The 25,400-nt window shown below is 43.1% G+C and overlaps 1 long non-coding RNA gene across 1 annotated transcript; it reads left to right on the forward strand.

The window, feature by feature from the left end:
- The first annotated feature begins 20,916 nt into the window (after positions 1 to 20,916).
- Positions 20,917 to 24,824, forward strand: LOC137750504 (uncharacterized). Its single transcript, XR_011070466.1, has 4 exons — positions 20,917 to 21,045; positions 21,389 to 21,449; positions 23,937 to 24,047; positions 24,682 to 24,824. It is a non-coding gene; the product is annotated as an uncharacterized lncRNA (long non-coding RNA).
- The last annotated feature ends 576 nt before the right edge of the window (positions 24,825 to 25,400 follow it).

The raw sequence follows: 25,400 nt of genomic DNA on the forward strand, positions 1-25,400 counted from the left end.
GATGAGATTTGAACCCAGATCTCTCAGAACCTCCGTACTCTTTTACATGGTCTCTTTCCCAAGTCTCTAGATCAGGGGTCAGCAAGCCAGGCTTCCTGGGCCCTGTCTGTTTTTATAAATAAAGTTTTATCGAAACACAACCATGCACATTATTTACATATCGTCTGTGACTGCTTCCAGCCTATCAAGGCAGAGTTCAGCCGTTGACACAGACCCACACAGCCAAAAATATTTGCAATCTGTCTCTTTGCGGAAAATTTGCCAACCCCTACTTTAAATGATGTTGTTGTTGTTGTACTTTAGCTTCAGATGAAACGTGAATTCTCTTCCCTTCAAATCAGAGTTTCCTGTTCCACCGCGGTTTATAGCAGAGACTGTGTATCCTCGCTCAACCCCGGGGAAGGGAGCAGCTTACCCACTCTATTAAGCTCTCATGAAACACTCACTGGAGAATAAAGTCACATCGTCTGTTTGGCCTGCCTCTCCCTGACTGTTTCACCTACTAACTCTTTCAAAGGAATTCTATCATTTCCTCAACAGATGATGCTTATAGAGAACCACAAGGAAGTTTCCTCTTGAGATTTCATTGTTCAAATATATCCCATTACCTTTTGAACCGTGCCACCCCCCCAAAGAAGTTCCTCTTCTAGCCTTTTATTTACAGAATTTCAATGCTTGGAAATGGTGATCCCCTCCTTCCAGGGTTTTCTGCCACCCAGCTCTCAGACTTTGAGCCCTTTTCATCTTTTCCCATAAGTCAGGTGCTTCTTAATTGTGTTTTGTTGCCCAGTCTTTGAACTGCATCCAATCTCTTTGCATTCTGGGATGATTAAAATACAATGAGTACCAGGAGACTGACTGAAAGGAAACATACCCAATCCATTCAGGTTCAAATGGCAAGTTGAATTTGAACCCAGCATACTATTTCCCTCTCTCTGAAAGACTTTTCTGGTCACCAGAATTTGCTAGCTGTGTTGTTGGTAGCTTGTACTAGCTATGTTTGTTATTTAATCTTTAAGACTCCTGATTTTTAAATGTAAACTCCTACGCTAGGTAAAATTTGAGACAACCTTTCTGCAAAGCAATTTCATCATGCACATCAAGGCATTTTTAAAGTTTATACCCTTCAACTCAATCACCTCACTTCTAGAATCAGTCCCAAGCCTTAGAATCTAATGAAATTATCAGGGATGACACCAATGATGTGGATGTAGGGATATTCATCATGGTGTTATTTTAAAAAATAGGAAAAATGAAAAAATCAATTTTAATATAAAGGAATGGCTAAAAAAACAATTTCACATTTTTCTGAAGGAACACTTAATAGGCATGAAAATCCCATGTTTAAAGAATTTTTGTTAATATTGTAAAATGTTCATGAAACACTAAGTTAAAAACTATATACTGAAGAATACCAAATTTGTAAAACACTTATATTTGTCTGTGTGTATATATGTATATTTTATAAATACATAGTAAATAGATTTATTTTTTATTGTTTTGTTGGTTGTGTATGCCCAGAACCTAGACCAGGTTTCTCAGCCATGGCACCTCTGATATTTGGGGCTGGATCATTTGTTACTGTGGGGCCTGTCCTGAGCATTGTAGGATAGTTCGCAGCACCCCTGGCCTCTGCTCACTAGATGCCAGTTGTACCCCTCCATCCACCCAGTTGTGACAACCAAAATGTCCCCAGATATTGCCAAATGTCCTTTGCAGACAAAACCACCCCTGGTAGAAAACCACTGGCCTAAACATATAAAAGGTGTTCAATAATATTGTTGAATAATTCAATGAATTAGAAAAGATACATGGAAATTTCAGAAGTTATCTCTTGTTAATATGATTATTTTGTTACATCATTTGATTATCATTGTATTTTTCCAAATTTTCCACCATGGCAGGTCCTGTTCATCGTCCCTCACCCACAATTCCAAAATCCACAAAGCTCATTTGACAGCAAATCTGGACTCCTCTGAATTTACTCGAGGGCTTTAATGATCCCAGGTGGTATGAATATTCATACATTTGTTTGAAGAAGTATTAATGTGTTATTTGATATTCAGTGTAAACAAAACATATCTAAAAATCTGAAAAGAATCTGGCTTACACAACACACCTGGTTTCTAGGTTTTGGGACATAGATAGGACTATGGGCCTGTATTACTTTTACAATCAGCAAAACAAACAAATGAAAACATAGGAAAAGCATCGAGATACTCCTCTACTCAACAGAATAGAACGAATCGAGGAGGTATTATTAAGTAAACACTCACCCCAAAAATCCTCTCCAAAAAGTAAATTATGGAAAAAAAAAAAAAAAGTTATGGGCAGTTGTAGTAATCTTATTCTACAGATGCGGAAACAGATGCTCGGTGGGTTTCAAACCCAAAGTCCCACAACCGGCAAACGCTGGTGCTGGGTGTGGATCTTGGGTCTGCTTGATTGTCTCCCACCTGAGCTGCTTTCTTGCTTCTGTGACACAGAACACAGCACCTGCCAGTCAGCGTCTGTGTCGAATGAATGGATGAGCACCTTCCTGGGATGAAGTTAATTTCTTAGAAGACCAAGGTCATCTGAATTCTACCTTAAACAGGAAATCAAGCAAAGGGGGGCTTGGCAGGGGCTAGATAAGACCTGGGGCCGACTGATAAATGTTCAGTTGCAAAGTGGAAACTGTCACAGGCAGTGACATAAACAGTCATGCCGTTTATACGATGCCTTGATAAAATTGTGGGGACAGAGCCTCCAGAGCAAGACCCCTTGGGTTCCAATTCAGGTTCACCACTGACTAGTTGCAGGTTCATTAAAGGTTCTGTGCCCCAACATGCTCATTTGTAAAATGGGAACCACAATAAGACCACCATCACAGGTCCGCTGTGAGGACGGGATGAGTTAACACAGAAAAAGTGTTAAGAAGAGGGTCCCATGCTAGGCACCCATAGATATCCTCCCCTCTCTCCCCTCAGTGCATCCTCCTAAGCATTAGCTGATCTGATTGCTCTCTGCCCCATGAAGAGGCACAGAGAGGCACGAGAGTCCCAAGTTAGTACACAGATGGACGTGGTGGCACATTCCTGCTCTTCCAGCCTCGAGTTGTGTGACGGGGCAAAGCCGCTTCCCCTCTCTGTGCCTCGGTTTCCTCATAGATCCAACCGCAGTTAACAACCATCATTATGGAGACTTTGAGAGAACTGAATGAGCTATGGGGTGTACACTGCTCAGCTCAGTCATTTTTCTATAGTGGTGGCTATTTTTGTTGACATCCTATCCTAATGACAAGAAACTGAGAAGCAGAAATTCAGGCAACAGCACCTAAAGGTGCAGAATCCTCAGTGCTTTCCCTAAGAACAGTGCACCCCCATGGATGTTATGTCGACGGCTGGTGGGATACAGAATGACATTAGGGGACGTAGGGACAAAATTATTTATTACTTTTAATAGTCATGTTTTTATTTTCACAGTTCCTACCCGTGGCAAGCGAATCAGTCTCCCATTTACTAAGGTGACAAAGTTTCCTTTTGATATAAATGTAGTTAAGTAGTAATAAGTACTATTTATTAATACAATATTATTTTAATATTAATATTAGTTGTGCAGTAATAAGTAGTAGATCGATCTAAAGAAAAGTATTAACTGAATCCTATACAAGGCAGAGACTGTGGTCGATCATATCTGGTGATTAAAATAGCCCAGCAAGATGGTCAAGGGGCCTCCTGAGGGCTGCAGGCAATGACGGCCTGTGTGATTCACCCTATGTTCTACGTTCTTTCTTAGTGAATCCTTCCTCTCTCTGACTACACATTGACCTTGTCCTTGACAGATTTCCTAACCACAAATTAGAACCATCTTATCAACTGTCTTGGTCTCCCATGTTAAGTCCTTCCTAATTTCCCATTTTACATCTTTAACTGGCACGCATATGTGTGTAAGAAAGAGAGAGAGGGATCCTTGTGAACAAAGATCATACTTTCTTTCCTTACACTACCTGCTTCAGTAGTGGACACATGGAGGTGACTTAATCATGATGGTCTACCATGTGTGATATGAATGCATGATTGTTTCTAATCCCCCCGATAACTTGATAAGGTAAATATGATTACATGCCAATTTTTATAAATGGGGAAGAATTTGAGACTTACAGAGGTGCTGTGGGCCCAAAGGGAAGCAGCTGAAACTAGAAGTTGAACCCAGGTGGTAGTCTGAACTTGGAACCTAGATCCTAACTATTACACAACATTGAATCCACTTTAAAAGATGCCTCGGGTGGATGGATGGATGGATGGATGGATGGATGGATGGAAGGAATAGGACAGGCATAAAGAGGCAACAGGACGATGTTTGAATAGTCCTGAATCCATGTCATGGGTTCTACTATGTGCTAAGCACTGGACACATTACCTTTAATCCTCATGTAAAATCTTTGCTCAGAGAAAAGGTGACATGGAGATGTCGTAGAGGTTTGTTATTAAGACATCTGCTCTTAAGACCACAGACTCTGAAGTCAGACAAACTAGGTGTCAATCTTGGATCTGCCACTTAAAAGCTGAGCAACCGGGCTTCCCTGGTGGCGCAGTGGTTAAGAATCCGTCTGCCAATGCAGCGGACACGGGTTCAAGCCCTGGTCCGGGAAGATCCCACATGCCACGGAACAACTGGGTCCGTGCGCCACAACTACTGAGACTGCACTCTAGAGCCGGCGCTCCTTAACAAGGGAGGCCACTGCAATGAGAAGCCAGTGCACCGCAGCAAAGAGTAGCCCCGGCTCGCCTCAACTAGAGAAAAGCCCCGGTGCAGCAAGAGACCCAGTGCAGCCAAAAAAAAAAAAAAGCTGAGCAACCTTGGGTTGCTACTTATACTGCCTGGGCCTCAGTTTCCCCATCTATAATGGGATGATGATATCTACTGCACAGGGGTCCTAGAAGGATCAAATGAGACCTTGTGTCCCCAGTGCCTGCTTTACATCATGTTCTCAACATATGGTCGCTGTAGTTGTTGCTGTTGCTGTAGTTATCATACTTGTGAATCTCAGAACTGAACTACCAACCCAGGTCCATTTTAAGAGAGTGAGGAGGTTAGGAGTTGAAGTCGGACTTGAACGTCAGGGAGTGTAGTTGGCAGACTAGTGGCTCTCCAGAAAGGTCCGTAGCCTAATCCCCAGAACCTGTGACTCTTGTTACTTTGAACAGCAATGGGGAATAAAGGTCGCAGATGGAACTAAACTTGCTCATCAGCGGACTGCAGGGAGTCAGCTGAAAGTAGGGAGGGTAGCCTGGATTATCCAGGTGGGGTCAATGTAATCACAGGGTCCTTAAAAGTGGAAGAGGGTGGTCCTAGAAACAAGTCATGGCGGGATCGGCGTTCCTGGCTTTGAAGATGCGGGAAGGCGCCAGGAGCCAAGGAACGCAGGACGCCTCTTGCAGCTTAGAGACGAGGAATCAGATTCTCCCCCCGGAACCTCCAGAAAGAACGCGGCCCCGCCAACACCTTCAGTTTAGCCCGAGAAGGCCTGGATTGGACGTCTGACCTCCAGAACTGCAGATAAGTTTATATTGTTTTAAGTTGTTTTAAGGTGATTTGTTACAGCAGCCCTAGGAAACGCATTCAGCAAGGAAAGATTCAGACTCTGGCCTCAGATTTATAGGAAGTCAGAGGTCTGGGCAATTCGCTTCACGGAGGCAGCTTGGTTTCACTTGCCCTCTAAAAATAAAACCACAGGCAGCCACTGCTTCTGCTTCTCCAGCTCGCCTGCCTGCGTGCTCGGACCCTTGTGCTTGGGAAGGGGGTGGGGCGCGTCTATGCAGCCTGATGGGGGAGCGGGCTTCCGGCTAGTCAGCCGGAGGAGGGGTGCCCCCGGGCCCCAGCCGCTAGCAGTTTCCACGAGGGAGCAGGTGGAAGGCTTTTCCAGCTAGGCGGAGGGAGCTGTCGTTTTTTTTGCAAGACCAGGAAACGGGCTTTCTAGTCTCCGAGTTCCAGGGCTCAGAGGACGCGGGATCGCTGTTATTTCCTTCACACGAGAGCTCTGGTTAAAACAGGAAACGAGCTGTAGGGCCATTGGCATCTGACAGACATCAGGGCACCGTCGGTTTCTCCTTTTCCTTTGCAAATGTGACTGGCTTCATCACGGGCAGGAGAGGCTGACCCTTAGAGACTGGTCCACCTATAAAGGGAGATTTTCTCACTTTGAAGTTCAGCTGTTCACTCTCATTATTTAAACGGCAGTCAATTTTACATACAAAGCACATATCTTAATTGTCCTCAGTTTTGACACTTACATGCACCCAAACCAAATTATAGAATGTGTTCATTACCTGTGCCCTGTTCTGGGCAATACCAGCCACCAGCAGCTCTCCAGAGGCAACTACTCATCTGCTTTGGTTGCTATAGATTAGTTTTTCTAGAATTTCATATAAATGGCATCAGGCAGCATGTGCTCCTATGTGTCTGGGGTTTTTTTCCACTTTGCATAATTTTGATTCATCTGTGTCATAGATCAGTAGTTCTTTCCATTTTATTACTGAGTAGGTACATCCAATGAATGTACGTTATTTTAAAAAATCTGTTTTGTTGTTAATGCTATTTGGGTGGTTTCCAGTTTGTGGCTGTTCTGAATAAGACTGCTGTAAATATTCACATATAAGCCTTTTGTATGGACATTTGTTTTCATTTCTCTTGAGTAATACTGAGGAGGAGTAGAATTATAAGAAACTGCCAGAGAGTTCCCAAAGCCCTTGTACTTCCGTCAGCAATTAAATAACAGAACCATAGTAAAGGTTTTTTTTTTTTTAGAAACAAATTTTATTTAAGATCTGACATAGTAAAGGTTTGAGTTGTTCCTCCTTGTGTGTGTGTGTGTGTGTGTTTGTTCTTTTTTTTTTTGGCTTTTCTAATGTGTGTGAAATTGTATCTCATTGTGGGTTTAAACTGCATTTCCCTGATGACTAATGATGTTAAGTACTTTTTCACGTGCTTATTGGCTATGCCTATATCTTTTATGAAGTGTCTGAGTTTTTTGCCCATTTTTAAAACATGTATGTTTGTCTTTTCTTAGTTGTAGGAATTCTTTGTATATTCTAGATGCAAGTTCTTTATCACATACAGGTGTAAAAATTTTCTCCCAATCTGTGGCTTGTCTATATTCTTTATAGTATCTTTGAATAAGCAGAAACTTTAGTGTCCAGTTTATTTTATGATTCATTCATTTTGTGTCCGAAGAATTCTTTGCCTAACCCAAGTTTACAAAGAAGTTTTTTAAAATGTATTCTTCTAGAAGATTTCTAGTACTAGCATTTACATTTAGTTCTCTGATCCATCTCAAATTTTTGTGTGTGTCTGGAGTTAGTGCGGGAGATGGGATCAACAAATTCCACGGCCAGTTCTGTGGAGACATCAGGATGACTGTTCTAAGTTCAGGGTCTAGTGCAGGATTCAGCAAATCTTTTTCTATACATAGAAACAGGGCCAGAGAGTGAATATTCTGGGCTTTACAGGCCATATGGTTCCTGTTGCAACTTCTCTACTTTGCCTTTGTAGTGCAAAAGCAGTTATAGACAACATGTAAACACAAGGGCATAGCTGTGTGCCAGTAAAACTATTTACAGACAATGAAATTTGAATATCATATAATTATTACATTTCACAAAATATTATTTTTTTGATTATTTTTTAACCATTCAAAAATGTAAAAATCATTTTTAGCTTGTGGGCTGTACGAAAACAAACAGCAGCGGGATTTGACCTGCAGCCTCAAGCCATAGGTTGCCAAGTCCTGGGCTACTCGGCAAGGCAAACATTCAACAAACAGAAGGACACGCTGTGATAACAGCCTGAGAGTAAAGAGCTGTGTGCTGCGGGCGAGAGAATAATAGGCGATGGGTAATCTACTTCGGATGAGATCAAAAGGAATTATAACTAAACCACAATGAGATACCACTTAACACCCATTAGGACGGCTATTACTTGTTTAAAAATAAAGTGTTGGTGAAGATGTGGAGAAATTAGAACCTTGGTGCCTTGCCGGTGGGAATGTAAAATGGTGCAGGCTGTGTGGAAAACCTGTAAAAGTTAAACAGAATTACTGTATGATTCAGCAATTCCACTCCCAGGTAAATACCCAAAGAATTGGAAGCAGGAGCTCAAACAGAAACGTGTACACCCATGCTCATAGCAGCACCATTCACAAGAACCGAAAGGTGGAAACAACCCAAATGTCCATCAACAGATGAATGAATAAACATGTATAAATGCAATGGAAAATTATTTGGCTATAAAAAGAAAAATGAAATTCTAATACATGCTCCAACATAGATGAAACTGGAAAACATTATGCTAAGTGAAATAAGCCAGACACAAAAGGATAAATATTGTATGATGTCACTTATCTGCAGTAATACAGAATAGGCAACTTCAGAGAGACCGAAAGTGTAATAGAGGTTACCCAGGAGCTGGGGGGAAGGAGGAGTTATTTAATAGAGTTCCTGTTTGGGATGATAAAGTTTTAGAAATTGACAGTGGTGATGGTTGTATAACACTGGAAACATACTGAATGCCACTGAATTGTACACTGAACACTGGTTAAATGGTAAATTTTTTATTGTGGTAAAATATACATACTTTTAGAAATTAAAGGAATTATAATTAAAGGTCTTTCTCTGAGTCTGTCAGGCACTGTACTAAATGTATCACATATCAATTTACTTAATCTTTACAACACTATGAGGTAAGTTCTGTTATTATCATTATACCCATTTTATAGGTGAGGAAACTGAGGTACTAAGTTTTGACAACTTGCCCGAAGTCACACATCTAGTGAGTTGCAGAATCAGGATTCAAACCCCAGCAGCCTGGCTTTCAGCTACCACGATCCACTGCCTTTAAAAGCAGTAACTCTCAGCTTTGGCTGAACTCGAGCATTTCCTGGGGAGCATTTAAAAATCCCCGTGTCCAGGTTGCACCTGGTTAAATCAACCTCTGGAGGCTGGACCAGGCATCACTAACTGTAAAAAGCTCCCCAGGTGCTGCCAATGTGTAGCCAAGGCATCACAGAGATGATGTTACAGCCACCACCTCAAAAGTGAACAGGAGTCAGCCATGGGGGGAGGGGGAGAAGGGTTCACTCCAGGCCATACATTTTATGAGTCATGTATTTTTTTTTTTTAATTCCAAGTATATTCTTTTTTTTTTTTTTTTAATTTATTTATTTATTTATTTTTGACTGTGTTGGGTCTTCGTTTCTGCGCGAGGGCTTTTCTCTAGTTGCGGCGAGCGGGGACCACTCCTCATCGCGGTGCGCGGGCCTCTCACTGTCGTGGCCTCTTGTTGCGAAGCACGGCTCCAGACGCGCAGGCTCAGTAGTTTGTGGCTTATGGGCCCAGTTGCTCCGCGGCATGTGGGATCTTCCCAGACCAGGGCTCGAACCCGTGTCCCCTGCATCAGCAGGCAGACTCTCAACCACTGTGCCGCCAGGGAAGCCCTGAGTCATGTATTTTTATCAAACCGCGTTGGTCTTTTTCCTATGTGAGAATAATGACGTGTCCTAATAGGAATGGTTGCTGATATTTATTGAGCAATTATGCCCCAAGCATGACACTAAATGCTTCTCACACTTTGTCTCCATTAACATTCATGATGATCTTAGGTGTAAATGCCATCATCCCCATTTTACAGATGAGGCAACTGAGGCCTAAAGAGAGTGAGTTGCTTGCCCAAGGCCACACTGGTACTAAGAGGCAGTATGCGGGTACCCAGGCACATGTGGTCCAAGCTCAGCTCTCCAGCCTGCCCACCCAGGGAAGCTGGCCAAGGGTGTCCCAGCAGGAACAGTGAGAAAGGACCGTGACCTACCCACTGCTGTTGGTTTTGTCTTGTTTTCTGTACATGTCTGCCTATGGCAAGGCCTCTTGATTGAGTCAGGACCTTGATGCTCCCATAACATCACCATGGCCCGGGGCTGCTCCGAGGAAGAAGTTTGTTAAAGAATCTGAATAATCTCACTCTGGGGTGGAGAGGAGGCCTGAGGCTGGGAGAATTTTGTTGGGGGAACTCAATGCATCATCAGCTGGAATCCAATAAGGAGATTTACAAGTCCCCTGGTTCAGGGAGAGTGGACCAGGGTGTGACAGTGTGTATGTTTCTAGGTCTGGATCATGTTGTGTCCACAGCTCAGAGCAAGCTTGACTAGGGAGAGGGGCTGACCCCGGGAGACACAATACAGAGAAGAGTCCCTTGACATTTTCCTCTGATTCTGAAAGGCCGAGACGTCTTGCTAACACATAACTCTGCTTCGAGAACAGTGCCTGGCACGCAGTGTAGCTGCTCATTAAAAACTTGTGGAGCAAATGCATATGTGCAATGGGTGGGGGAAGGGCTGCCCTGCAGACGTGTAGATGAACTGAGATCCTGGCTGGACACTTGTTAATAGACGAAGGGATGAAGGAAAAAATGTTCCAAGGAAGGGAAAATTCATGTTTCAAGTTCAAATTAAGCTTTTCTATGATGTCACCCATGACTGATGCGGAAACTGAGGCTCAAAGAGTTCTAGTGATTTTGTCAATTACGATGCAGCTAGAAAGTACCAGAACTTGGATTTGAACTTGGGCCCCCAGACTCCTCTTCCAGGGTTGTTTCTACTGCACATTAGCAAACAACCAGAGGATAATGCAAGTGAACAGAAAGAATATTTCATGGCAACACAAGGTCCCTAAACATCATCATCATAAGAGCATTAGCTACGATTCATTAAGAGCTTACTCTGTGCCAGGTGTATGCATATTTGAAATACATTATCTCTAGAATCTTCACCAAAAAAAACCCTATGGAATGGAAGCTATTATCATCCTTATTTTATAGCTGCAGAAATGAGGTCCAGGGGCATCAACAAGCCTCAGTTTACACAGTTAATAAGGAGCAGAGCAGCAATTCAAACTTGGGAGTCTCAGACCCCAAAGTTTAGCCACTGTTCTCCTGTCAGTCCGTTCAGTGTCAGGCAAACTGGCCTTTGATTGTAACTGAGTTGATGATAATAATTATTATACCTTCCTTTCTGGGGCTTTTAATGTTTCTATTTTAAGAGAACTTTCACAGTCCTTTTTCCACATTTCAAAACCAGGTGTTTTGGTGTCATGTCCCGAGTGATGGAAATACTTCTGGTCACAGCTGTGAAAACATAATTGGTAGATAGCCACAAAGAATATGAACACGGCTGCAGAGTAGATTGGTATCAGCCTGGGGTCAACACCCCTGTGTACCTTCCCCGGGCCCCCTGGCGCCCAGTCAGGAAGCTGGGAAAGAGTGCTTCTCCCCTTGCTCCTACAACTCCTGGCCTCTCCCTGCCCTTTACCCACTCCCCTTCAGGAGAGGAGCAGAGACTTATCTGGTAGGTAAACTGGGAAAGAATCAAGCTGTCCTCTGCTCCTTATCTCCTTGTGGAGGGGGAGTTGTTCTCTGCTCCTGTGTTGGAACTGGAAGATTCATTTCATTCTGGGGTCAGTGTGGGGAAGCCCAGTGGCCCACAGATATCTAGATTTATCAGCAATAGAGGTGACATTTTGGCTCCCATCTGTGCTATAGATTGAATATTTGTGTGTTCCTCCCCTCCGCAAACTCACATGTTGAAACCTAATCCCCAGTGTCATGGCATTAGGAGATGGGGCCCTTTGGGAAGTAATCAGGTCATGAAGTTGGGGCCCTCACATGTGGGATTAGTGCCCTTATAAAAAGAGATCCAGAGAGCTCCCTTGCCCCTTCCACCACTGCAGGACACAGTGAGAAGACAGCAACTCGGAGAGGCCCTCGCCTGGCCATGCTGCACCCTGATCTCTGACTGCCAGCCTCCAGAACTGTGAGAAAGACATTTCTGTTGTCAGCCACCCAGTCTGGGGTATTTTTGTTACAGCAGCTCGAATGGACTAAGACAACCTGCTCGTTCTTTTGTCTTATTTCTCAATTGGTTAAGAACTCCGGCTGGGAAGGGACCTACCCAAAAAGCCCATCCCAGGGGATGCTAGTTTTAATGAGGTGTGATGTCTGGTCTATAAGCGGGAGCAATGATTCAGCATCAGGGATGTTCCTTCTTTTCAGTTCACTTACTTATCCCACATTTACTTGCTAAGCACCTGCTCTTTGCCTGGCCCTGCACTAGACACCCTTTAGATAAGGATGAGCCACCCCAAGTGGGAGCAAAAGGCTTCATCAAGACTGAAAAGAGTTTTCACTTCTGACCTTTTGACGGTAGAGTGGGGTCAGCTCTTTTCGAGAAGCCTAGCATCCATTTCCCATTGCCTGGGTTACAGTGCCCTGATTTTTCTTTGAGGAAATACGCACCCCATCATGAGTCACCCCGGTGGGACTGTCAAGGCACCCTGCCCTTTCCTAGCCGAGGGATGAATCCATGGCCAAGATTAAGTCAACACACTGTAGATTCTGGGATGGCTGATCTTCACCAGAGTGAGGCAGGGTGGAAAGCAAACTGCAGCTCCCCTACTCCAGAAGAATACTTTTGAGAAGTCTACTTGCTCCCTAGACGCATGGGACGGCTCTGGTTCTCTGTTTTCCTCCCTTCCTCTCTTTTTTCCTTCCTTAGCTTTCAATTCCCCATCTGTGAGGGACTCAGTATCAGTCCCTTAAACTCCTCTCAGCACGGGTCAGCCAGAGTTGGTTGCCTTTGCAAGAGAAAATACAACCCCACTGTCTGCACATGTACTGGAAGAATTAGAACCTTGGGTTCCACACCTTCATCCAACAGCTGGAGAAAATGAAGTTAAGAGGAGACTTTTCAGTTTGGGGTCAAGGAGGCCTTGTGGCCTGATGATTAAGAGCGCGAGTTCTTGAGTCATCTGGTCTGGACATAAAGCCTGCCTCTGCCATTTTGTAGTTATTGATTGATATGGGACACATTAACTTCCAAGCTTCAGGTCATCATCTCTGAATATAGGATAATCATAGTACCTAGCTCCCAGGGCTGGGAACACTATGAAGTGCATAATAACCTTTGGCTGTTATTTTAGTGATTATTCTCCTAGATTTCTTCTGAGAAGTCATGCAAAACAGGAATGTAAATTGCAAAAAAGATGCTGAGCAGGAAGGCAGTAAAGAAAGCCTTTCTCCAAAGGGGATGTTTATTTCAGAGGCACACAGGGGGAAGCTCAACCAGCTGTTTTCCAGGAAATCATCCACTTAACCCAGGGTGAGCTCTAAATTTTAATGACCAGCCAGTGTGGAAGGACTGGAAAAAGAAGAAAACAAACAAGGATGATGTAAAAATCCAGCCACACACTGTATAAACTCTGAGGTCTCCAATATTTAATTGGATTCCTGAGTTTGGAGGTGGTTCCCACCTCCATCAGGAAAAGAATCACAACCATCACTAATATTGGCAGCTAAAAAATGAACTTAATAGTAAATATCAGAAACCAAATACCAAGGCTCACTAGGATCTTGGAAACAGTAAGATGTAACTGATTAATCCATACCCGTTGGATTAAAAGTCTGGGTGTGGGGGGGGACTTTGTACTGGAATTTTCTTCTGCCACAAATGCCCTCCCCAGTCCCCCACTTCCCTGTACACCCAAACTTTCTCATCTCAGCTCAAATGTCACCTCCTCTGAGGAAGCCTTCCCAGTTCTCTCTAATGGAGCTATGATCTCAGAAGGTCCTCTTTCTTCCCAGCAATACCAAGTTTGTAATGAGATGTTTTTTTGCAGTTGTTGGATCAGTTGCTTTCCCCAAGTAGACTGCAAGTTCCAGGTGACCAGAGATCTTGTCTATTGTATATACTACTGTAGAACAGGTTAGATTGGTTTCAGATCCACAATAGAAACTCTGTATATCTTTGATTTAATGACTTCAGCAATGTTCTATTAATTATCATTCATTCACTCACTATATGAGGACTTAAATCTTTAGCATGTACTTTTCATTCAGTTAATTATTAATAAACTATAAGTGTTTACTATCTGCCAGGCACAAATGTGGGCAATGAGGACACAGCCATGACAGAGAGACAAAAATCTCCACCCTCATGGAACTTAGGGGAAAGGGACCATCAATGAATACATAAATATGGCATAAGTCTGTGGAGCCTTAAGTGCTTTGGAGAAAAATAAGTAGAGGAGAGAAATAGGGAGTGTCAGGATGGGGGCAATTTTGAAAAGAGATGCTGGAGAAAGCCTCCTTGGGCAGAGACCCCGACAAGTGAGGGAACACAAGTGAGGGGGATACCTGGGGGATAATTCCAGAAAGAGCAGCAGGTGCAAAGGTCTGAGGGGGTGTGTCCTTGGTTAGTGTGGCCACAGTGGAGAAAGCAAGGGAAAGAGGGTGGGTGGGTGAGTGAGGCAGTCAGGGAAGCAGATGCGTGCGGGTCACCGAAGGACTTTAGATTTTGCTGAGATGGGGAGTCACTGGAAAGACACATCTGGAAAGAGATATGGGATTTAAAATTATTTTCGATGGAATTCCCTGGTGGTCCAGTGGTTAGGACTCCACTCTCACTGCCAAGGGCCTGGGTTCAATCCTTTGTCAGGGAACTAAAGATTCCACAAGCCGTGCGGAGCGGCTAAAAAAAAAAAAAAATTATTTTCAAATAACCTGACTCTGGAGACTAAATGGAAAGGGGGGCCCAGGGAGATGTAGGGGGTGGTTAGGCAGCTCCAGGAACCCTTTTTCTTCCCGCACCAGGGCAGGGGCAGGACGTGGTAGATGAGTTGTCAGGCTCTGTGAAGGTAAGGGCACCAGGAAGTGCTGATGGATTGAAGGTGAGATGTGAGGGGAGAAAGGGGTGTCAGGGGTGACTCCAGTATTTCTAGCCTGAGTCACTGAACGAACAAAGTTGCCATGAGCAGAGTACTATGAGGAAAGCAGGTTGGAGGGAGGTGGTGGTGGTGGGGAGGGAGAATTCCAGGAGCTGGGTTTCAGGCATGTGATGTTTCAGACTATTTTTATAACATCCAAGGGGAGATACTGACAGGACAGACACAGTCCTTGCCTCTCTGGGAACCTATATCCTAGTGAGGGAGAAATCCCATCAACAACACAACTAAGAGACAACCTAACCTGTCATATAGTGCTAGGTGTCGTGACGGTAATGTGATGGGGAGTGGTGACTGTCATAGTTGATTGGGGGCGGCCTCAGTGGGCAGGTGACGGGAGAGCTGAGACCCAGGACAGGGACAGCAAAGCCAAGTTCCGGAGGAAGGAATGAGCTTAGTGAGTTAGAGGAATAGAAGGAAAGCAACTCCAGAAGGCTTACCCACAGCTGGGTCTTACTTTACATGTGACGGGAAGCTGTTCGGGGACTTTGAGGATGTGGTCACCTGATTTCCATTTTTAAAAAAGGTAACTTTGGAGACTGGATTAGCATGAGAGGGAGCAGGAAACTTGATTGGCAGTCCATTAACCACTGTCTAGCCAAACAGGACGCTGACTTGGAAGGCCAGTGGAGATGGAGGAAATCAGAGAGATATGGGATCCTGCTTTGGAGGTAGAGCCAGCAGGAGGAAAGAAGAATCCAGGATGCTGCTGAAGTCTTGGGGTAAGTCGTTGAAGGCTACCATGAGCTAAGTGGGGGCAACACAGCTAGAGGAGGATCCAAGCTCTCTTTGGTCACATCAACTTTGAAATGAATGAGGAAGGAGGAACAGGGAGATCATATTGGCATTTTTTTAATGTTAGTAAAATATACATAATCGCAAATTGGAAATATCCAGCTTGATGAATTTTCCCAAAGTTGTCACATATCCGGAAAATCAGCACCCTGAAAGTCCCCCCGTGTCCTCTCCTAATCATTATTCTTTCCCCAAAGTAACCTCTGTCCTAGTCTGACATAGTTTTACTGACATTTTTAAACCTATGATTAAGAGATAATAATCAGAGGTAAGCGTGGGGCATTTGCTTATGTAATTCTCAGAAAAATAACCTCACTTGGTTTTTTAGACTGAGTAAGGCTTTGTTTTCTTTTGTCAGTAATTTTGAGGTTTGCTCACGCGTCTTTTTCTCCTTCTTCCCACAGGAGGTGCTCACGTGGAGTGTGAGGTCTCGCCTGACCCCAGGCTGGCAGGTGGCCTTTGTCTCCGCGAGTCAGAAGGGCATCAAACCACGACCTGAGGTTTAACTGCACAGCCCTGCTCCTGGCGGTGAGCAGGTCCTCCTCCCCACCCATCCCCTTCCCCTCTGAGTTTCATTTCACTCGTCCGGTCCCAACAGAAGGCTCTTCGTAAGGCATCGCTGTCAGTTTATAGTGCTGGCAGTGTTTTAACACTTTAATGACATGATAGCCAATTTTAATTCTGTCCTGGAAATTAATCGCGCTTCTGTTTCTGTTTCTCTCTCCCTCCCTCTCTCTCTCTCTCCTCCTCCTTCCGTCTCACTGTTCCTGCGATTATTTCTTTTGGAAATAATTCCCCTCACACTCTGCCTCCATAAATCTCTGAATCCCGGCAGATGGAACAAGGCTGCTATTACGAGGGAACAGAATCAACAGGGAAGCGGCAAGCGGGAGGCAAGCTTTATGCTCTGTGGTTTCGCCCCAGTAGGAGGATGTGATGACACCTCCAGGACAAAAGGTTCATCTTTTCAACTACTTTGACTTCTCAGGAGCCCCCCAGCCCCATGGTCTTTTTATGAGAGAACTGTTTTCACCTCCTTGGCTCTGCACATGTTTTCTACATAATATTAAACAGTAACCTTCGAGTCCCCACATACTGGACTCACAGACCACAGTACACACACACACACACACACGAGACCTGAACTCACAGACCACAGCGCGTGCGTGCGCGCACGCACGCACGCACACACACACACACGAGACACCTGAATCTGTACTGGCTGCCTGCTGGCAAGATAAAACAACTTTTAACTGTTAATTTGGCTCTTCCTTTTTTTTTTTTTAACACCTTGAGATGTAATTTACATGCCATAAAATTCACCCATTTTTAACCATGTAATTCGATGGTTTTTTACTTTACCGAGTTGTATACTGGCTGTTTCGTTTTGAAAATGGAGCCCCTGGGTGAACATTTTGACCCCACGTGCTCCCTCCTCACTTTGAAAGGTGACATCTAAAGTGCAGAGAGCAGATTCTGTTTCACCCCCAAAATAGTTGTTTTATTCATTCTGCCATTTACAACTTACTTCCTGTGTTTTGATTCTGAGCTGCTCTGGCCTGCTTCTTAGAAGCCAGGTGGATTCATTTTTTACACTGTCAAGAAGTTTCTCTTGTGTTAGAGGAATTTTGTTTGCTTGTTTGTTTTGTTAGTGTTTAGTAAGTCTTCAGATCTTTGTTTCATCTGCTGGGCTAATTAGAGAGACTTGAAATGTATCTTTGTGACATGACAGACTATACAGAAATATTTGGTATTTAGAGCTCAGCTCAAACGTTCACAGCATTCTGACTGCTGAGATTGGTTAAAAAAAAAAATGAAGTTACCTAGAAATATAAATAGGGCATGGAGGCCTAGAACTTTTTCCTAATATTACATCTTCATCTATAGTTTGGTTTTGCTATCTAAGTCTTTCTCATTTGAAAAACAGAAATGAAAATAATCACTTTAGGAGATTTGCCTGAGGACTGCGTGAGCTAATTCACATGAGAACACCTAGAATGCTAACAATTTTCAAAAATTTATAAATGTTCATTGAATACAAATCCTAAAGAACTTCACTAATGGCGTAAGAATCGTGTTTTGGCCACGGTACATTAATAAAAGCATAGCACGGGCTTCCCTGGTGGCGCAGTGGTTGAGAATCTGCCTTCTAATGCAGGGAACATGGGTTCGAGCCCTGGTCTGGGAAGATCCCACATGCCGCGGAGCAACTGGGCCCGTGAGCCACAACTACCGAGCCTGCGCGTCTGGAGCCTGTGCTCTGCAACAAGAGAGGCCGCGATAGTGAGAGGGCCGCGCACCGCGATGAAGAGTGGCCCCCGCTCGCCGCAACTAGAGAAAGCCCTCGCACAGAAACGAAGACCCAACACAGCCATAAATAAATAATTAAAAAAAAAAAAAAAAAAAAAAAGCATAGCACCTGCTGTTGAAGAGTGTGTACCAGTTTAACCAATTGTTCAACAAACAGGTAATGAGGCTTGCTGTGTGCCAGGCACGGGGGATAGAATGGTGGATAGGCAGGTACAGTTGGATGGAAGAGAGATGTTCAACACATAGTTGAGCAAATAAATATCTCAGTACAAACTGTGCAGGGGTTAAAGAAACCATTCTGGTATGTGTGTATGCATGTGTGTGTGTGCATTTAAAGCAACTTAAGGTGTATTTTGCTAGTAAATGTATACCTATAGGCATAGAGAAATTTTCTGGAACAATTCATGAGAAATTGGTTACAAGTGTTTCTTTTTGTAGATAGGGAATGTCTTCTACTTTTTATTCTGTAACTTTTCTATGCAATTTCAAGTTTCTAACTATAAGCATGTACTTTTGTTTTGCTGTTTAAATATCAGTAGGCTTCTCTGATCAGTCGGCTGGGAGTCCATTATTATTTTCTTCATTAGACTTCTATTAAAAAACAACCTGTTATTTAAAATGAATAAATGATTAACTGCTTGCAATATTTAACTTGTCATGCCAAACCAATTAAATATTAAATATTACACTTGAGAAGACAAAGGTCATTTACAAGAGTGCAAGACTTCATCAACCCACACTAAATTGTTACCAGCCTGCTCGTGCCCACAGTTTGCCCGGACAACACTTTCATTCAACAGATATTTACTGAGCGCCTACTGTGTACTAGGTAGGCATTGTTCTGAGCACTACTAGATGAAACAAAGCCATCAGGGCGTCAGGCTAGATTCTAGTTGGAGGAAACAGACAAATAAGTAAACCAAACACGTTATTTATATGTAATATGTGCTATAAAGAAAAATTAAAGCAGGGCTGGCTGGCAAGTGACGGATAGTGCCCTCTGTTCATCATATAGAATACACTCTGTAGTTGTATCACTATAAAGAAAGATTGGGAGGCCTGTCTGAGAAGGTGCCATTTCAGCCTGGATGAGGGAAGGAAGGAATGAGCCATGCAGATAAATGATTGCCAGAAGGACCAGTAAAGGCTCTGAAATGGGAGAGCTGGAAACCAGTAAATCTTAGCAGTAAGTACATGTACTGACTATTGTACCATTTATTCTGTCCACTTGTCACAGCGTTCAAAACACTTCATAATTTAAAACTTAAAAAAAATACTAAAAATGAACACTGATAGCTTTATTATTGTATATACAGGACTCAGATTATGTGGTTCTGGGCACTGCTTCTCTTTTTCGATATTTAATAAAAATAGTTGATACGAACTATACATCCTAGTGAAATAGAGATACATCTTTATTAAGACGTGTTTTAAACTTCTTTAGCCATATTGTCACTATGATACATTTTTATTCTAACAGTATCTCATAAAATGTGTATTTTATTACTGTAGTACATGTCCATTTCTAGCCACTGAAAATTAAATTAGTGAATATTAATTACTTCACGGTCATAAGGAAAAGGATCCTGAGATGCGTTGTTTCCCGTCTACTCTGAGATGCTTCCCAGTAGGAGGGGCACAATGATAGGTAAGTGAATCCATGAACTACTTGAAATAACAAGAAAAAAAGCTAGCAATAACTAGCCTTAGCTCACCACCTAGCTGTGTACGCTGGGATGCACTTCCTGCTGTGGTCCCCACCTGTAAAATGAAGGGCTGGCTATTAAGTTGTCTGAGTCCTTTGATTCCTTCTCTTGCGCTCTCTCTTATATTTTGAGATCTAACTCTATGAATTGATTAAAATAACTGCTTTGTAACCAGTGATTTTCACTATCGCTGGCCGAACACGAAGTTAATCTTCTCTTCCTCCTTCAAACAGGATTCTGTGGGTGGGTTGCTCTAGAACAGTGGTTCTCAACCTGAGGCGATCCAAACGTCCTCCCCACCCCCCTTCTAGGGGACATGTGGCAGCTACAGAAGCCGAGGCTGCCTGTCATGACCGTGGAGGGGTGCCGCCAGCATCTGGGGTCTAGGCCCATGAAGCTGGTAGACACCCCACAACGCACAGGACAGCCCCCTGCAACACAGAATGACCCAGTCCAAATGTCAACAGTGCCGAAGACGAGAATCTCGGGTCTAGAGAAAATGGAAAAGATGGAGAAGGGAGAAAATGAATGGAGGGCACTGCCTACTTGTGTCCATCTGGTATTTCCCACCTAAGAAACAACATAGCAACTTTTGTCTTTTTTGATGCTGATTCTCCTCTATTGATTACGCTTTATTATTCCTGAAGACTTGGGTGTGTGACTTAAATAACCCTACGTTAGACACAGGCACAATGGAATAAATGAAAACTGGAGGGCAAATTCTAACATGTACCGTAACTATAAGAACATTCTTTCTAAGGCTTGAAAAAGTCTTCAGATCCTTGGTTTAATTTAATCGACAATGCGTTCATCTGCATATGGCATGCAGCAGCAAAATAAACTTTTTTTCCTGCGTCTTTTGTTTCCAAATCAATGGGGAACAAAGGATATCCCGGTTCCATTCAGGCAGTTTCAATGATTCTCAAACGTGGGAGTAATAGTCGAGCCATTTAAAACACAGTGATGAGAAAGCATACTTAGTAGCCTTGTAAACATGCTATGAAAGTACAAGGGAACCTTTAAGAAGAATATCCGAGTGTCCTTTTTATATAATAGCCCTTTGTACTATGAAATGTTCAGAGGTCCATAAAATGGAATTGAACAGAACAGACTAGAAGAATGCAATTTCCAAGTTTTCTAGTAATGGTGCTGTTAAAACATTATTTTTCTTAACACTCAGAAAATTAAGTTTCCTCACCCCAGGATCCGCCCTACTCACAGAAAGGACTTTGGACCCATATTTAACCAACCATCAGAAGGGATTCAAAAGGAGGCTAATTGAACACTGAGATTTTTGAAGCTCTCAAACGATGACCCAAGTGTTTTCTTGAAAACAGCAGCAGCTTGGCAGGAAGCAGGAATTAGACAAGAGAATTGATGGAAACCTGCCCTCCAAATGGGAAGAAAAACTTCCAATAACAAACTGTGAGGTTTGAAATCACTGCGTGTTATACTATTCATTATTCAAATGGCCACCAGCCTTATTACCTGGCATTTTCTCCTGCTTCTGAGCTGCCCCAAGAAACGCACTTTAGTAAGGATGATCCCCCCTTTCGGAGGAAAGGGAAACCCTCTTTGTCTCCCCATTCTGCCCCCCCCATCTGCATTCTCTCTCTCTGTTCTAGCTGCATGTTTTGCAATCCCCTCCAGTGTTCCAAAGGCCAATGAGATCAGTCTCCCATAAGGGTACTCAGCCAAGTACCTTCACTGCTCAACTGTATTTTTCTCTTAGCCCTTTCACCCACTGATTTCAAATTTCTCTTTAATAAATAGGCCAGCCATGGCAGACCTCAACCGAGTAAGTTATGAAAAGGCAAGCTAGGAAACCACACAGGTAAGATTTCTCGAAGAGGAGAGCAGCCTGATGTTTTTCATCTAAATCCTTCGGCCTCACTCCAGCCTACAAAGACAAGTGGCAGGAAACTAACAGCAATAATCAAAATGAGCTCAGCTGGCCTCGAATTGTTTTTAAAAAGTGTGTGTGTGGAGGGGAAGGAATACAGGCACTCTGCCCAGGAGAACCTAGAGAGAAAGAAATCTTCTCTCCTAAAAATCCCTGAAGTTTGCTGCCAGTGATTCAGTACATACCTGACCAAAAAAAGAAAGTTTCCTACCTAACTGGTTTGGCTGTTTCCCGGCTACTACCTAGAGAAGTAAACAGAACCTTACCATCTCAGTTACATCTGATTTGGACATATTTTTTTTCAAGTAAATATTTGTAATTTCAATGCACTTCCATTGCTGCCACTGCTGTCTTTGAATTCGATTGATTGACAATACTGTCTTGGATGAAGCCGACTCCATAGCAACAAGCCAGGGAAGCCTGCACCTTCCTTCCAGCTGGCCTCTCTGTGGCCACTGGGAGGGCTGGGGGAGTATTTGGTGACTGGGGACTTCGCAGTTATCTTAGATCGTAGCTGAATGGAGAAAGTTCTTCCTTTGCCCTCTGGGCCCCTCAGTCGGTCAGGATTTCTGCTGACCGCTCTGCACTTCTCAATGAATCCAGCACTCTGGGCATTTTTCTCTCTTTATTCAGGAAGTGGCGAGCTGAGCCCTGAGATTCTTTCTGCTCCGATGATATAAACAAATTGCAGAGGAAGTCAAGTCAAACTTTCCCTTGCTGCTTTTGTTCTCCCAACTAGCAATTCAGAAAACAGAGCCAACTTTTTTTTTTTTTGGATGCCTTCTAAGGATTGCTCTTAACTGCAAAGGCAGAAACCCTTTTTTTTTTTTAAACAAAGATACTCAACTTATTTTTTCAAAAAAGAAATGCCCTAGAAGGTTTTTTTTTTTTTTTTTAAAGGCCGTTTCTGAGACTTTTCAAACCAAATTGCTCCCCTGACATTGCATACTTACCTAATGGTTGTTCGGCCCCTCAAATTTCAACCAAAAGAGCAATAATGAGCTTTGTGAGGACAATGGCTAAACCTGATTGGAGGCTCCTGGGGCCCTAATTCACAACCAAGGAGAGCTAGCAGTCATGATTCAATACGGGTGCTAGTACAAGGCACACACCAGACAGAAAGGAGACATCTTATCTGTATAATCTACAGATACTGCTTGAAAAATCACACATAATTAAGCCCTTCTCACAGTGGAAGCTACTTGAAGCTTTATCACCAGCTTGTAAGATGTCATCTCTGGGCTTCACTGATGGCTCTGAGTGAACATTTCCAAACCAGAGGCATCTGACAATCCGGGTGACATGTTTACCATGCCTATCTTAGTCATCTAATAAAGAAGCTCTGCACTACAAAACTGAAGGAAAACAGAATGGTGGGGAGGTATACAAATATTTGCAGGGTGGCCCTGAGGTGGCTTCCCACACTGGGTGTTCTGTTCCGTTAATCCTGGTGCAAGAAATAAGATGCGACAGTCACATGGATATCTATATGCCACGCTTGCTTGTCCTCAACTGGCCCTCCCTGTACACAGGTGGGTAGTCAACTTTCAAAACAGCCTGATTTTCTAGTGAAGCATGTTAGAGCTCAAATACAGGCTCAAGCTACTTACTGCATCTCTGTGTTCCCTTCTTTACTATAGGGATATGTTCTAACATGGCAGTGCTGTTACATGGGTTAAAAATAATAATATATAGAGATATCTCACCCCAATGTGTGGCATTTGTTAGTCTCTCAAAGGTAGTTATTAATAAAATTCGTAACACTGAGTTCCCCGGGTCAGGAAAAACCAGCATTGGTAGAATCTGAACATCGTAGTATTTGCAAGGTTATTTCTATGTCAGAACGTGTTTGTTCAATCATGATCGTCCCTGCCCTCCTTATCTACAAACATATACATACTGGAGATATTTATAGACTACTAGGTATATAAAATCATTTATGCAAGTTGTAATTGTGCAATTACTGAATAAACAGTAGATGAAAGGAAAATGTGAGGTTCTGAAAGCTGGCTTTAATTCTTGGCTTTTTTTTTTTTTTTTTTGGCTGTGTTGGGTCTTCGTTGCTGCGCGCGGGCTTTCTCTAGTTGCAGCCAGCGGGGGCTACTCTTCGTTGCGGTGCGTGGGCTTCTCTTTGCGGTGGCTTCTCTTGTTGCGGAGCAGGGGCTCTAGGCATGCGGGCTCAGTAGTTGTGGCTCCCGGGTTCCAGAGCACAGGCTCAGTAGTTGTGGCACACGGGCTTAGTTGCTCTGCGGCTTGTGGGATCTTCCCGGACCAGGGCTTGAACCCGTGTCCTCTGCACTGGCAGGTGGATTCCTAACCACTGTGCCACCAGGGAAGCCCTAATTCATGTTTTATCTTATATTCATTAAACTGTTTATTTACTTGTCTACACTCTCCTCTCTGTTGATTATCTTCCAGGCACACATTTCCCTTGGGCAACATCAGATGAGAAAGCGATCGCTTTTCCATTGCAGGCGAAACAGAGAAACAGGAAACCCAAAGGCAACGACTTGCTTGGAGGCCTCCAAGGTATGCACAGCAGTGTTAGAAGTTGTGTGCACCTCCACACCCCATAACTACTTTTAAAGCTTTGATGTAGAAACGTGCAATACCTACAATGCTCCTGAATTTCTGTATAGCAAATAGAGCTATCATGCACTGATGCAATTGCCATACATTTATAGAATTCAACAATTGCATTCAACAAACTATGTCAAATACCTACCAAGTGCTGGGCACTTGGATACAAAAAGGAGTACTCATCAGTGCTGGCTGGCCCCAAATGAAGACTAGACACACAGTTAAAGGACCAGAAAAGCAGGGACACCATTACAACCCCTCTTGCCCACCAAAGGAGACAACCAGAAAATTCAGAAAAGCTATTTTTGACATGTACATGTTTTTGTCTCTTTGAAAAATATAACTTTTCATTTTAGTTTGATTTTTAACTTTTATTTGGTTATGGGTCTTGGGATAGTGTGTATTATTGTTCAGGAAATACACCTCTCCCATTCCTGCTTTGGATGGAATATACTTCCCTGACCCACTGATTTGGACTCAGTCATGTGACTTTGTTGGTAATAGGCTGTTAGCAAGCAGGATGCAAGCAAAGCCTTAGAACGTGTTTACACCGCAGGTCTTGCTCTTTTTGCATGTCCAACAGTGCCGTGAGAAGAACATGCCTGTTCATTCAAGGAGGATGAGAGACACCTAGAGCAGACCCTGATGCAACCCACACCTTGAAGCCCAGCCCAGCCCAGTCTAGATCATCTGAAAACCAGCCAATTTGCAGATGCTTTTGTGAGATTAAATAATTATTGTTTTAAGCCACTGAGCTTTGGGTGATTTGTTACATGACATTAGCATGGCAATAGCTGACTGATGTAGGCCTCATAATGCTTATAGGTCTTAATCTGTCCATGGGCATACCATGACAGATACTAAATTACCACCCCCCCACACAAAAAAAGTAATTTAAAAAAATGCTTCAAACACTTGCCTTACTGATTTGTTACGTAAATCAAGGTCAGTTATAGCCTTTCATGGACTAAATGAAACTTGAGGTCCATAATGTTTAAATGAAAACAGCATATGGTTAAAAAATAAAAGAGGTATGAGGCACTAGATAAAGCCTTCATTTCCACAAATGCTTCATTCCTAAAACTTTGTTCACTCAAAGAGATACTGGTTGTACTCTTGTGTTCAACCCTGAAGATACAGTACTAAGTATTAATAGCTAACCCTTATCAATTGCTTACCAGGTACTGGGTTTTGTTTTTTGGTTTTTTTTACTAGTATTTTTTTTTTTTGAAGTATAATTGATTTACAATGTTGTGTTAGTTTCAGGTGTACAGCAAAGTGATTCAGAGATATATATACATA

This window comes from Eschrichtius robustus, chromosome 16 (assembly GCF_028021215.1).
Source record: "Eschrichtius robustus isolate mEscRob2 chromosome 16, mEscRob2.pri, whole genome shotgun sequence".
Taxonomy (NCBI): domain Eukaryota; kingdom Metazoa; phylum Chordata; class Mammalia; order Artiodactyla; family Eschrichtiidae; genus Eschrichtius; species Eschrichtius robustus.